This window comes from Pelophylax lessonae (assembly GCF_965119305.1).
Source record: "Pelophylax lessonae genome assembly, chromosome: 6".
NCBI classification, from domain to species: domain Eukaryota; kingdom Metazoa; phylum Chordata; class Amphibia; order Anura; family Ranidae; genus Pelophylax; species Pelophylax lessonae.
Genome location: NC_138773.1, coordinates 69350351 through 69365745, shown reverse-complemented (window position 1 = coordinate 69365745; position 15395 = coordinate 69350351). Strand labels below are relative to the sequence as shown.

The 15395-nt window shown below is 43.1% G+C and overlaps 1 protein-coding gene across 2 annotated transcripts in view; it reads right to left on the bottom strand.

Annotated features, from left to right (window-relative positions):
- Positions 1–15395, bottom strand: part of SBK1 (SH3 domain binding kinase 1) — a 141443-nt gene that overhangs the window by 48548 nt on the left and 77500 nt on the right. The window contains exon 1 of one of the 2 annotated variants that reach the window (XM_082261859.1): positions 2498–3341. The exons of the other annotated variant lie outside the window; for it this stretch is intronic. The gene's annotated coding sequence lies outside the window, so the exon portion shown is untranslated. Of the gene's footprint in view, positions 1–2497; positions 3342–15395 lie in introns of those variants that run through there. 2 annotated transcript variants of the gene reach the window in all.

Below are 15395 nucleotides of genomic sequence, written 5' to 3'. Positions count from 1 at the left end.
GGGGTATTGCTTACTCCCATCGACAGCATGGCATTTTCTACTCCCACCAGCCAGTCCGGCCCCCCTAAAGCTTGAAGGATAGTAAACTGGATAGTAAAGTTTGGAGACCCCTGCTCTACAATATAACCTCTTTTAGCACAACCACTCCAAGTCCCTCCTCCTTGCACAAATCCTCTTCCCCATCCCCCCTTCCAACTCAAATCCCCCCCTCCCCAAATTACCTTTCCTAGCACACCCCCAAATTTCCCCTCATAGAACAATTCTTACTCCCCGCTACCCCAAAATTCCCCCATTCAACACAAATCCCCCCCCCCCCAATCTCCTCATGGGTCCTCCCACCTCACATGATACCACAGTGCTAAGGGAAACCATCCCTCCTGCCCACCCCTTGTCCTGGCCCAGTTTAGATGAGGTTTTCTGCCTTCCCTTTCACTTCACTAGCTGCATGTGTGTTTCAGCTCTGTGACTCAGAATTTTCAGGAGGATTTCAGTGATGCCAGCCAACATTTTTCTATGACTGCAAGTTCCATTTATAGTAAGTGGTACTGTCTTCCTCTAGTAACAAGAAGCTGAGGTATGGGTTTCTTTACAGGGAAGGCAAACTGAACTGGAAATTAAGGAAATCGAATTCATCTAAATATAAAGTATGAGTCCAAAATTGCCAAATTTCACCAAATTAATTCCTGGGATTTATGAATTGTACCACTCTCCACCAATCAGTTGAACTGGAACACATTTACAAGGATCTAAAATTAATATTCACCTTGAAAGGATCAATTTACCCAATCCACAAAAGAGCAGAAATTTAGTGACCACTACATTTATCTCTGTTCTTTTATAGCTTATAACCCATGCTCTGTCTAGGCCAGTGATGGAGAACATTGGCACCCCAGATGTTTTGGAACCACATATCCCATGATGCTCATGCACTCTGCAATGTAGTTGAGAATCATGGAACATCTAGGGTGCCAAGGTTTGCCATCACTGGTCTAGGCCATTAGCTAATGTCCTTTCCCGCCCCTTGATTAACACGGGCCTGTGCACTAGCAGAGCATGAACCCTATTCAATGGAGAAATGGAAGCCATCCTTAAGCAATGCACAGATTTTTCAATTCCTAGTCATGGCGTTGGTCTGTACATGGCCTTATGACCAAAGCAAGGTGTAACTATAGCCAAAGCAGACCATGCAACTGCTATGGGGCCCAGAGCTATCTGATTACACAATAATTTATGCAGGTAGCGATAACATTTGGCAAATAAATTTGTAAAAAAAAGAATGTTTATACGTTTTCTATAAAAGTAATATTCTGTATCACTAGAGAAATTCACTTGGAGGTGGACATTACAGAAGCAGAATGGACCCTTAATGGTGGGGCCCTGGTTCAATGGACCTTTATGTTTTTCATTGCTCCCTTTGTGAGAAATATCTGCATGTTCTCATGGCTAGAAACAAGGAGAGCGGCACAGACCTAGGCATGGATAATGAATTGCATTAACCTACAGACCTTCTGAATGGTCTGTGATTCACCCCACCGTCTCACACATCAACAATGTACAGTGCTGCAGAGGTAGCCGTGTCCATCCACACAGCAATGTTCTGTAGACATCATTCATACAGAGAGCGGCCCGGTGTCTTTCAATGTACACAAGCAAAGCATAAAGCATTGTGTAGGTGTGAAAGGCTTAAGTACACAGATGTACACACACTTTCCAGGACATGCCAACCTCCACTGCTGTTAAGTCATGCCTTTGTAATGCTTAGCGATAGGGTGCCACCTAGCTGGTATTTTAAATGCTGGGCCAGGAAAAATGGGGCTTGTTGCCAATGTTATTAATAGGGCAGGCGTTTAAAAGATAAAAACACTGGATTTTATTCTTTTATTAAGTGGTGACTATATTTATAAAATCAGAGCAATCTATTTAATCAGAGATGTGCTTAATTTGGCATAACCCTTCCTTGTCCGGAGAGGCCTGACATTTATTAATTGTGTGAGTTTTTAGTTATTTAATGAATTTCCCCCAGCGAATTCTCTATGGTATCAAACTAAGGCTTAAAGCGTTATGGCTGTGATCTGTGGTGTAGCAGGGACTGGGTAACTGAGCAACGTCCTGCAGGCCTTAAGCTGGAGCGCGGATAATAGGATATCTGAAGCGATGGTCTGCAGTTGCCAGGCAGAAAAAAAGTGTTAAGCAAGTAATGTTATCTCTGGCTTGAAAAATAAGGATTTAGGGAGCTTGCCGTAGATCATGCACATGCAAAGGTTTATTTAAGAGGTAATGTATCACCAGGAAATGCACTGTAGGTCTTTATTAGCAAATTGGCAAAGGCCACTGATAGGTCTGGCAAGGAAGGGGTCAAAGTGCATAGTCTGACAAGCTAGCTTTTTAGGGAGGGTATACATTTGTAAGAGTAGATGTGGACACAAGAGTTAGCATTGGCCTGGCACAGCAGAGATTAATGGTGCATGGCTAGTCTGCAGATACTGGGCTGCCTTACCTGTAGCCGTCAGTAATCAGATGCTGGTTGGGAGAACCCCCCTGCTCCTTTCATCCCGTGTCCGACTGTCCTGGAGAGTCTTGTGCAGCCAAAGCCTGGTCCAGTCACACACCAGTCAAGCCCCCCCCCAGAAATGCACAGGTTGGGCCTGCCTCTCTATCCTGACCTGTCCTCTGACTGGGCAGACCTGCACACCTTAATTGCTGAGACCAGCTGTGATCAGGGCCAAAGATGAAGCAAGCCAGACTGTCTGCTCTACATCTCCTTCTTCTCCTGTCTGCCACCTGCACCCTCTGTCACCATATATGTCCCTTCTCTTCTGTATGTCAGCCTTTTGTTGCTCCTGAACACCGTGTTGTCCTCCCTTTGCTGGTTGAGTGTCAGTTCTTGCAAACTGTGCTGTATCCTTTGCTTGGTCTATGTCAGTTCCTGAACACTGTGCTGTCCTTTCTTCCCCCAATCTGTGTAGTCTTCTGTACACTGTGCTGCCTGTCCTTCTCTGGTTCGGCTTTCGTTCCTTAACGCTGTGCTGTCCTTCCTTTTATTGGTTCTGTGTTTGTTCCTGTACACTGTGCTGTATGTCCTTTTCTGGTTCTGTGTTGCTTCCTGCACACTGTATTGTCCTTGCTTTGTAGGTTCTATGTCTGTCCCTTTTTTTGTTGGTTCTGTATCAGTTCCTGGACTCTGTGTTGTCCTTCCTTCCCTGGTTCTGTGTCCGTTCCTGCACACTGTGTTGTCCCTTCTTCCCTGGTTCTGTCTCTGCTCTTGCACCCTGTATTGTCCTTCCTTCCCTGGTTCTGTGTTTGTTCCTTCACAGTGTGTTGTCCTTCCTTCCCTGTTTCTGGTTCTGTTCCTGCAGACTGTGCTGTTCTTCTTTCCGTGGTTCTGGTTCTGTTCCTGCAGACTGTGCTGTCCTTCTGTCCCTGGCTCAGTGTCTGTTCCTGCACCCTGTGTTGTAATTCTTTCCCTGGTTCTGTTCCTGCACACTATGCTGTCCTTTCTTCCCTGGTTCTGTTCCTGCAACTGTGCTGTCCTTTCTTCCCTGGTTCTGTTCCTGCAACTGTGCTGTCCTTTCTTCCCTGGTTCTGTTCCTGCAACTGTGCTGTCCTTTCTTCCCTGGTTCTGTTCCTGCACACTGTGCTGTCCTTTCTTCCCTGGTTCTGTTCCTGCAACTGTGCTGTCCTTTCTTCCCTGGTTCTGTTCCTGCAACTGTGCTGTCCTTTCTTCCCTGGTTCTGTTCCTGCACACTGTGCTGTCCTTTCTTCCCTGGTTCTGTTCCTGCACACTGTGCTGTCCTTTCTTCCCTGGTTCTGTCCCTGCACACTGTGCTGTCCTTTCTTCCCTGGTTCTGTTCCTGCACCCCGTGCTGTCCTTCCGTTCCTGGTTCTGTTCCTGTACACTGTGCTGTCCCTTTCCTGTTGCTGTCTTTGTCTCTGCACCCTGTGCTATTCTCTTCCCGTGTTCTGTCTTGTTTCTATAGCCTGGGCTGTTCTATCCCTTCCCAGGTTTGTAATCTCAGTCCCTGCAGCCAATGCTATCCTTCCCCTCTTCCCAGCTCATTCTGCTGTTCTCTTCCAGGCTGCTCTCCCTCCTTGGTCAGTCTCCTCGCCTGTCTCTCCCAGTCTAAGCCGCTTTCTGTTTCATCCCTCTGTTATTCTTGCTGTCTCTTCTCCCCGTATCCCTCTTTCTGTGTGTATTCTGTGTGACAATCTCTCCACTCCCTGTTTATCCTGTGTGCTTCCCCCTCCCCTGCACTCTATCCGTCTCTTCTGTTCTCCCTCCTTCTCCTCTGTCTACTCTTCTCCGCTATATTCCCATCTCTCTTGCTGTCCTGTGATAACCCTATCTGGCCCTCTCGCTAACACTCTATTTCATTCAATCCCATTATTTTTATGGAAAACGAAGAACAAAATTAAGGTTTTACCAATAGTGGCCAATGCTATGTCGGTTTTTATTTACTAAAGAAAAAAAAAAAGAAATCGAATTGGTTGGCTGGAAGAAATAGCACAAGGGTATGAAATAAGGTTTCCCATAGCAACTAATCAGGATTCAGCATAAATCACCTATACTGTATTGGGGAATGAAGGACTTCAGTAAGGCAAAGAGCAATACTCACCCCATATGCCACCAACCATAAATCTCCCAATGGATCCAAATCTGTTGTGGGTTACTTCACTTTGTGGTCAATCCTTTTCTCAATGCAGGCTTGCATAATAAGCCCAATGGGGTCTGGTTGTAAGGGACCATAGTCCCTAAAAAGGGTGTTTCTGAGGAACGCTCTAACTCTAGTGAAATCTCGTTGTAAGAGTCCATAGAGTGCTAAGTAGGGGTGTTTCTGAGGGACACTCCAACTCCAGTGGAATCTAGTTGTAAGGGACCATAGATTGCTAAATAGGGGTGTTTCTGAGGGACACTCAAACTCCAGGAAAATCTGGCTGTAAGGGACCATAGAGTGCTAAATGGAGGTGTTTCCTGGGGACACTCCAACTTTAGTGGAATCCGGTTGTAAGGGACCATAGAGTGCTAAGTAGGAGTGTTTCTGAGGGACACTCCAACTCAAGTGGAATCTGGTTGTAAGAGACCATAGAGTGCTAAATAGGTGTGTTTCTGAGGGACACTCAAACTCAATTGGAATCTGGATATAAGGGGCAATAGAGTCCTAAATAGAGGTGTTTCTGAGAGACACTCGAACTCCAATGGAGTCTGGATGTAGGGGCCATAGAGTCCTAAATAGAGGTGTTTCTGAGGGACACTCCAACTCCTATAGAATCTGGATGTAGGGGCTATAGAGTCCTAAACAGGGTTGTTTCTGAGGGACACTCCAACTCCTATAGAATCTGGATGTAGGGGCTATAGTGTCCTAAATAGGGTTGTTTCCGAGGGACACTCCAATTCCTATAGAATCTGGATGAAGGGGCTATAGAGTCCTAAATAGGGTTGTTTCCGAGGGACACTCCAACTCCTATAGAATCTGGATGTAGGGGCCATAGAGTCCTAAATAGGGTTGTTTCCGAGGGACACTCCAACTCCTATAGAATCTGGATGTAGGGGCTATAGAGTCCTAATTAGGGTTGTTTCCGAGGGACACTCCAACTCCTATAGAATCTGGATGTAGGGGCCATAGAGTCCTAAATAGGGTTGTTTCCGAGGGACACTCCAACTCCTATAGAATCTGGATGTAGGGGCTATAGAGTCCTAAATAGGGTTGTTTCCGAGGGACACTCCAACTCCTATAGAATCTGGATGTAGGGGCCATAGAGTCCTAAATAGGGTTGTTTCCAAGGGACACTCCAACTCCTATAGAATCTGGATGTAGGGGCTATAGAGTCCTAAATAGGGTTGTTTCCGAGGGACACTCCAACTCCTATAGAATCTGGATGTAGGGGCCATAGAGTCCTAAATAGGGTTGTTTCCGAGGGACACTCCAACTCCTATAGAATCTGGATGTAGGAGCTATAGAGTCCTAAATAGGGTTGTTTCCGAGGGACACTCCAACTCCTATAGAATCTGGATGAAAGGGGCTATATAGTCCTAAATAGGGTTGTTTCCGAGGGACACTCCAACTCCTATAGAATCTGGATGAAAGGGGCTATAGAGTCCTAAATAGGGTTGTTTCCAAGGGACACTCCAATTCCTATAGAATCTGGATGTAGGGGCTATAGAGTCCTAAATAGGGTTGTTTCCGAGGGACACTCCAACTCCATTGGATCTGAATGTTATACAACACTGTTAGAAACTGCTCTGGGATTACAGGAGCCTGCTAGAGTGCTCTGCATGTAAATATCGTGAACTAGACTTCAGCCATGGTGTATTATAATCAATGGTCTTTTTTATCTATGTTTCTATGTTTTCAGCTTGTGTTCTTTGGTCATTTATTTTTATTAATTTAATTTACATGAATTGGATGTTCCCTTTAAACCTCTGTTGGACTTTTCTCTCCAGCATTTTATTGGTTTAGTGTTCTAAACTGAAATAATAGAATGTGGAATATTAGTGGTTACCATGGATTGTAGGATGCAAGATGTGTATTGTGAATGCTATATACATGGTTCTTGCATTGCACCTTTAAAATCAATGATCTTTGCTTGCCTTATTAAATTGGTATAAATTGCCCACCTGCATTCAGTAATGAACATATAAAATCCTTCCTTCAGTTATTTGAAAATATTATCTCCATTTACCCCCATGTCCACCCCCCCCCCCCCCCATTCTATTCATTGTTCGGGGCTCTGTTTCCTGCAAATCACTACTTCCCCCAAGTCACGTGACTGACCATAGCTGGGTCCTAGAGCCTGGATGTTGGTTTCTAGGTCAGCCAAATGGGAGGAGGGAGGTGGAAATGGGAATGCTGTCTCTTTAACAGCAGGTGTTTTGGGCTTCCCTTAACTCTTTCAGCATTGGAAGGGAGGGCATCAACTCACTGCGTGACAACAAAGGGGGACAGCGCATTCCCCGAACATGATTACCATTCTTTTGTATCCCTTTATGTAAGAACTGTCCCAGATTTAGGCAAAGCCATCTAGACAGAAAAATCCTGTATTTCAAGGCAATCTGCTTATTGTCTGCTACAGTTCTGCTAAAAACGCTTTTGTCGGTTTGTGGTAGCCCCAGTTACATCCTGGTACATGACAGACAAGTTCTTTGACCCCATGGTATCTCACGCATGATATGAAAAATATCAAATCTCCATTGTTAAAAGAAAGAAATATATGATGTAATTTGATTGCCCTGTACGTGTATCGATTGCACAATTACATAGGCGATCCGCCACACTGTACTTTCCTAAAAGAAATATGTCAAGATAGAAAGAAGAGAGCTGTCATTGCTGACTGGTTTTTGAAAATGCATTGCCCAAGGCTGTCATCCTGATCCTTGCTTCCCAACTAAGTGGGTTACTAACCCAGAACATGTGCATATCTGTTGTCCTTACAACGGACATGCCTGTTGCAGGCTGGTGTGATTCACAGAGCAAAGGAAAGAAAAAAAAAAGACAAGTAACATGTCACCAATGGCAGCCGCCATTCCTTTTCTGGCAGATTCCATTTAAAAGATAAAAGTCTGCATGTGTTTAGACCCTCACTCTCCCAGTCTGGGTGTTGCTATACCTGAGGTTTATATAAGGAACACTTACATTAACCACACCTAAGGATACATTTAATTAGTGATCAACCGATTATCGGCAAAGCCGATATATCGAGGGCCAATATGCACTTTCCCCAATATATCAGAATCGCCCCCTGAGGTTACTGATATTGCCGATATTTCAGGAAAGTGCTTGTACCGGAGTGATGCCTGCAGCTAGACCGTCGTCCATAGCCGACGATCGGCTGTCTTGTAATGACAACCAATGCAGCTGAGAAACTGCTCGGCTGTCATTACAAGGAGCGGAAGGGGACGTCCCCCCCTCCTGCCGCCTTCCGTGGCTCGCCCGGGTCTCCTGTCCCACCAGGAGACCCGGGCAACCACCCTGCATGGTCGCCGAAGACCTGATAAAAGCCGCATTCGGCTGTTTTACGCCCGGAAGGCAATAGTACTGAAGTGGAAATCAGCACTCCCTCCCACGTTGGGTTCCTGGAAGGGACTGGTGAACGCTGTGGTGCCTTTATATAAAACAGCATATGAGTCCAGAGGATGTCCTCGAAAGTTTGAAAAAGTGTGGCAATTATGGGTGAACTCCTCTCTAACAACTGATACACAGGATTAGCCCCCTGGCTCTTGTGGTGGGAGGTGGGCCTTGTACGAGGTGATGACCATTTTGTTTCTGATGGGAGGGGATGCTGTGATGACTTGTGGGCGCTGGGTGGTGGGAGACTGAGTTTAATGTTCTGATTACTTATGTATTGCAATTTTCTTTCTCCTAATTTTAAGTGAGGGCGCAACTTCCGGGGCTCTCGGCCCTCTTTTCTTTTTTTGGGCCGAGATTGCCTGGATGTCTATATGTGTTTAGTAGTATGTAGATGTTTAAGTTGTTTTGCGCTGGGGTATGTCACGTTTGGCGCTCTGTTTGTGTCTTTTTGTTCAAAATTTTCAATAAACAGAATTAAAAAAAAAAAAAAAAAAGCCGCATTCGGCTCTGATCGGGTCTTCATGTAAAAGCCCGGAAGTGATGTCTTGACATCATTTCCGGGTACTCTGCGCCAGATTCAAAAAAATGACAGCATTCAAAACATGAATGCTTTTAAGTGCAGAGGAGGGGTTTGGGGTCTTTTAGACCCCCAGATACCTCCACAATACTACCTGTGAAAAATAAAAAATACGTTTTTTTTTAAATGTCCGAAAATATCGGCCAATATCGGCTGATATCGATATCCGATGACCAAAATATTGGTATCGGCACTAGAAAAACGATATCGGTCGATCACTAATTTAAAGTATATCTAATTCTTTAGATTTGATAGACTAAGGGAATGGTTAAAATGTTTGTGAAGGCAAACAACAACAAAATAAGCATATGCAATTAATTTCTGCACTACATTCACATCTACCCATGTTTTATCCTTTTAAAGGCTCTGCAAGTATAGATAAATACCTGTTTATCTGCCAGAAGAGCACTGAGCTCCTAGGTCCTCTTGTGGGCTGACAACACAGCCTTTTTGCAGACTGAGTGGTGTCAGCCCTCCTAGTTGTATTTTTCTAAACTGCTCAACCACCCCTATTCTTCTCATTTTCAAATGCTAAAGCGTATCATTCTGTAGTCTATGATAAGAACTAGGAGAGCGGTTTGAAATAACAGAGGAAGTGTGCACAGGACACACTTGCACCTATTGTAGCATTTATAACAAAATTCTTCAAATTATATTTAAAAGACCAAAAGGAAGTGAGTAAAATACACTATTTGCTAGGGCTTACGTGTACTTTAATCACTTTGCCGACCAGCCGCCGCAGTTATATAGCGGCAGGTTCCCGCGAATCGCCGTATCTGTACGGCGGTTTGCTGCAGCGATCATGTGGGCGTGCACGTACCGCTGGAGGCGCGCACCCACTCGCCTGCAGAGAAGCCGAGGCGCGGGGTGGGGCACCCGCGATCACTCCCTGTGAAGAGAGAACGGAGGTCTGCTGTTGTAAACACAGCAGACCGTTGTTCTCTCTGCTATTAACATAGAGCTCCTGTGTCCCTGCTATTTAGAATCACAGGTCTCTGCGTTGATATTACAAGCGCATCCCCCCACAGTTAGAAAACACTCCGTAGGCTCACACTTAACTCTTTGATTGTCCCTGGGTTTACCCCTTCCCTGCCAGTGTCATTATTTCAGTAACAGTGCATATTTTATAGCACTGATTACTGTAGTAACCTCACTGGTCCCCCCAAAAGTGTAAAAAATGTCAGTTAGGGGTCCGATCTCTCCACCGCAATGTTGCAGTCCTGCTAAAGATCGCCATTACTAGTAAAAAATAAATAAAAATGCAATAAATCTTTCCCCCAGTTTGTAGCGAGATAACTTTTGCGCAAATCAATCAAAATACACTTATTGCGATTTTTTTTTTTTTTACCAAAAATATGTAGCAGAATTCAAATTGGCCTAAAATGATGAAAACATTTCATTTTTCCATTTTTTTTTTATTGGGAATGTTATATAGCAGAAAGTGAAAAATATTGTTTTTTTTGTTTTTTTTTTTCTGAATTGTCGCTCTTTCTTTTTGTTTGCCCTATGTTCTTTCTTTCTGTTTATAGGGCAAAAAATAAAAATCGCACAGGTGATCAAATACCACCAAAAGAAAGCTCTATTTTTATGAAAAAAGGACATCAATTTTATTTAGGTATAGTGTCGCATGACTGCGCAATTGTCTGTTAAAGTAACGCAGTGCCGAATCGCAAAAAATGGCCTGGTCATTAAGGGGAGAAATCTTCCGGTCCAGAAATGATTAAAACGCCTGCCAGATATTTTTTAGACACAATGGTGAGACTGAAGTTTCTTCACAACGAGGAAAATGCTTTCTTAGGGCTCGTTTATATGTGTGTCAGGGATCAGCACTTGGATCACTTTCAAGAGGTGTGTGAAAGGCAGTGAGGAGGTGTCCTATCGTCTCCTCGCCGCCTGCTTTTAACCCCTTGGACCACACACTAACCTCATGCATTTGCACGCAGTTGCAGGGCACTTGCAGAGCAGCCCCATTCACTTGAATTAGTCACAATTAGTGTGGGGTAGCGTCCACCGAAAGTGATAAGTTGTATATTTTCTGCTGCAGCCGCTAAGCAATGCATTGTGACTGCAGCATTTTAACAGGGATGTGCGGCGAGGTCAGTGGCTGGAGAGGCACTGGATAGCATCAGGGCCAGATATACACAGTAGAGATCAACCGATTATCGGCAAAGCCGATATATCGAGGGCCGATGTGCACTTTTCCCGATATATCGGAATCGGCCACCAAGGTGGCCGATATTACCGACATTGTGGAAAGTGCTTGTACTGGAGTGATGCCTGCAGCTAGAGGCATCACCCCAGTACCTGCGTCCATAGCCGACGGTGGGCTATCTTGTAATGACAACCGATGCAGCCTAGAAGCCACTCGGCTGTCATTACAAGGAGCGGGAGGGGACGTCCCCCCTCCCGCTGCCTTCCGCGGCTCGCCCCGGGTCTCCCGTCCCACTGGTAGACCCGGGCAACCAGCCTGCACGGTCGCCAAAGACCCGATCAAAGCTGCATTCGGCTCTGATCGGGTCTCCATACAAAACATACTCGGCGCCAAATTCAAAAAATGGCAGCATTCCAAACAGCGAAACTTGGCGTTTTGAATGGTTTTAAGTGCAGAGGAGGGGTTTGGGGTCTTTTTGACCCCCTGATCCCTCCAGAAGAATACCTATCAGATAAAGAAAAAAAAATATTTACAAACGCTGTCCCTTTAAGATATTTTTCAGTCACCCTTTTCTTTGATGCTGGGAACAATATTAATAGCAAAGATGACAATAAAGATTGTAGAAAAAAAAATAAAACATGCCTCTTTATTTTCTGAAGCCAGAAATATAACAGTAATGTTCAGCAGTAAACAAGTAAACAATAAAGGGTTCAGGGTTACTTACTAAAAGGTGAAATGCAGGAGAAAACGATAAAACAGTGAAACAGTCCAACTAAAATAATAATAATAATAATAATAATAATAATACTGTAATGTTTGGGGGTTCTGAGTAATTTTCTAGCAAAAAAAATGATGGTTTTTACATGTAGGAGAGAAGTGTCAGAGTTGGCCTGGTTGGCAAGTGATTAATTACACAAGTAATATACAAACTAGAAAAAAAAGTTTGTCGAGACAAACTTTAAGTTGGCTTGAGAAAGCCTGACCAGAAAGTTTGAAAAGTTTAGATCGATCGATCGATAGATAGAAAAGGTTTGAAGATCGATAGATAGATAGATAAGGTTTGAAGATCGATAGATAGATAGATAAGGTTTGAAGATAGATAGATAGATAGATAGATAGATAGATAGATAGATAGATAGATAGATAGATAGATAGATAGATAGATAGATAGATAGATAGATAGATAGATAGATAGAAAAGGTTTGAAATTTTTTTTACCGCCCCCCACCCGCGGTCTGTCTGCCTGTCTGGCTGGCTGCCTTGCGACAGCAATATAAGTCATCGGATTTGTTTTTGTTTTTTTTAAAGACAAGCTAAATAGAAAAAAAAAAAAAAAAATTTACCGCCCCCACCCGCGGTCTGTCTGCCTGTCTGTCTGCCTTGCGACAGCAATATAAGTCATCAAATTTGTTTTTGTTTTTTTAAAGACAAGCTAAATAGAAAAAACAAAAAAAAAAAAAAAATTTTACCGCCCCCCACCCGCGGGGTCTGTCTGTCTGCCTTGCGACAGCAATAGAAGTCATCGGATTTGTTTTTGTTTTTTTAAAGACAAGCTAAATAGAAAAAACAAAAAAAAACAAACAAAAAAATTTTTTACCGCCCCCCACCCGCGGTCTGTCTATCTGTCTGTCTGGCTGCCTTGCGACAGCAATATAAGTCATCAGATTTGTTTTTGTTTTTTAAACACAAGCTAAATAGAAAAAACAAAAAAAAAAATTTTACCGCCCCCCACCCGCGGGGTCTGTCTGTCTGCCTGTCTGTCTGCCTTGCGACAGCAATATAAGACATCGGATTAGTTTTTGTTTATTTAAAGACAAGCTAAATAGAAAAAAAAAAAAATTTTACCGCCCCCCACCCGCGGTCTGTCTGTCTGGCTGCCTTGTGACAGCAATATAAGTCATCGGATTTGTTTTTGTTTTTTTAAATACAAGCTAAATAGAAAAAAAATAAAAAAAATAAAAAATTTTACCGACCCCCACCCGTGGTCTGTCTGTCTCTCTGTCTGGCTGCCTTGCGACAGCAATATAAGTCATCGAATTTGTTTTTGTTTTTTTAAAGACAAGCTAAATAGAAAAAAAAAAAAATTTTACCGCCCCCCACCCGCGGTCTGTCTGTCTGTCTGTCTGGCTGCCTTGCGACAGCAATAGAAGTCATCGGATTTGTTTTTGTTTTTTTAAAGACAAGCATGATTATCAAAGTTACTAGCATGTTGATTGAGTCTAATGGGATTTGGAGCTTGGGTCATCTGAACATCCTGTCAATGAAAGTCTATGGGCATTTTTTGGGTTTTTAATTTTAATTTTTAGGAAAACCGTAACTCAAACCAGTCTAAAAAGATATAGCACACCGAGTCAGAACAGTATGAAGGTCTGTGCCGAGTTTGGAGTATGTAGCTTAAACGGTCTAGGAGGAGATAGTGTCCAAAAATTTACCGGCCAGAAAAATAATAATAAGAAGAAGAAGAATAATAACTAGAAAAAAAAGTTCGTCGAGACAAACTTTAAGTTGGCTTGAGAAAGCCTGACCAGAAAGTTTGAAAAGTTTAGATCGATCGATCGATAGATAGATAGAAAAGGTTTGAAGATCGATAGATAGATAGAAAAGGTTTGAAGATAGATAGATAGATAGATAGATAGATAGATAGATAGATAGATAGATAGATAGATAGATAGATAGATAGATAGATAGATAGATAGATGGATAGATAAGGTTTGAAGATAGATAGATAGAAAAGGTTTGAATTTTTTTTTACCGCCCCCCACCCGCGGTCTGTTTGTCTGCCTGTCTGGCTGGCTGCCTTGCGACAGCAATAGAAGTCATCGGATTTGTTTTTGTTTTTTTAAAGACAAGCTAAATAGAAAAAACAAAAAATTTTACCGCCCCCCACCCGCGGTCTGTCTGTCTGTCTGGCTGCCTTGCGACAGCAATAGAAGTCATCGGATTTGTTTTTGTTTTTTTAAAGACAAGCTAAATAGAAAAAACAAAAAAAAAAAATTTTACCGCCCCCCACCCGCGGTCTGTCTGTCTGCCTGTTTGTCTGTCCGCCTTGCGACAGCAATAGAAGTCATCGGATTTGTTTTTGTTTTTTTAAAGACAAGCTAAATAGAAAAAAAAAAAAAAATTTACCGCCCCCACCCGCGGTCTGTCTGTCTGTCTGTCTGCCTTGCGACAGCAATATATGTCATCGGATTTGTTTTTGTTTTTTTAAATACAAGCTAAATAGAAAAAACAAAACAAAAAAAAAAATTTTTACCGCCCCCCACCCGCGGTCTGTCTGTCTGCCTGTCTGTCTGTCTGCCTTGCGACAGCAATAGAAGTCATCGGATTTGTTTTTTTAAAGACAAGCTAAATAGAAAAAAAAAAAAAATTTTTACCGCCCCCCACCCGCGGTCAGTCTGTCTGTCTGTCTGTCTGCCTTGCGACAGCAATAGAAGTCATGGGATTTGTTTTTGTTTTTTTAAAGACAAGCATGATTATCAAAGTTACTAGCATGTTGATTGAGTCTAATGGGATTTGGAGCTTGGGTCATCTGAACATCCTGTCAATGAAAGTCTATGGGCATTTTTTGGGTTTTTAATTTTAATTTTTAGGAAAACCGTAACTCAAACCAGTCTGAAAAGATATAGCACACCGAGTCAGAACAGTATGAAGGTCTGTGCCGAGTTTGGAGTATGTAGCTTGAACGGTCTAGGAGGAGATAGTGTCCAAAAATTTACCGGCCAGAAAAATAATAATAAGAAGAAGAAGAATAATAATAAGTTTAAATACAATATCAGTAAGTTGGCTGTTCCAAGCCAACTTAATAATTATTATATATTGTTTTTAAGGTAATTTACTATGTTTTCAAAAACTGTAATCAAGCAGGTGGCTTAGCAGACAAATTACTGAAGTTTAAAGGTATAACTTCAAATTAGTAATTTCACAGTAAATAGATAAATAATAAATTATAATGTTATAACATATAGCATAATAATATATTATTTTGCTTGATTTTGCTTGAAGTAGCAGCAGTGTCTTCCTCTTAAATGTGTGAGGAAAAACATGGGATTATGGGTAAACCTTATACCCATAAACCCATGTTTTTTCCTTGTAGTTAAAGCGGAGTTCCACAAAAAAGTAGAACTTCCACTCTTCTGCTTCCTGCCCCCCTCCGGTGCCACATTTGGCACCTTTCAGGGGGGAGGGGAGAACGGGTACCTGTTTTTTACAGGTAGTCTTCCCCACTTCAGGGAGACAGTGCCGCAGCGCCGTCCCTCCAAATTTCTGTCCCCTTCCCCCTTGACCGAGCCAATGAGAATGCGCAGCGCACTTCGCGCATGAGCAGTGCGCTTCGCGCATGCATAGTGGGGAATCGGCTGTGGAGACGAAAGGCTTCATTGCCAGTTTCCCTTACAGTGAATGGTGGTGGTAGCACCCAGCAGCCGGGGTGCTGACATTGCGGGCTCCCTGGACAGGTAAGTGTCTATATATTAAAAGTCAGCAACTACAGTATTTGAGGCTTCTGACTTTAAACTTTTTTTTTCCACAGCTCGAACACCGCTTTAAGAGGGCTGGGCTGGAAGGGAGCATTTGTCTTTTAGACACATGCCCCCTTCTATAAAAA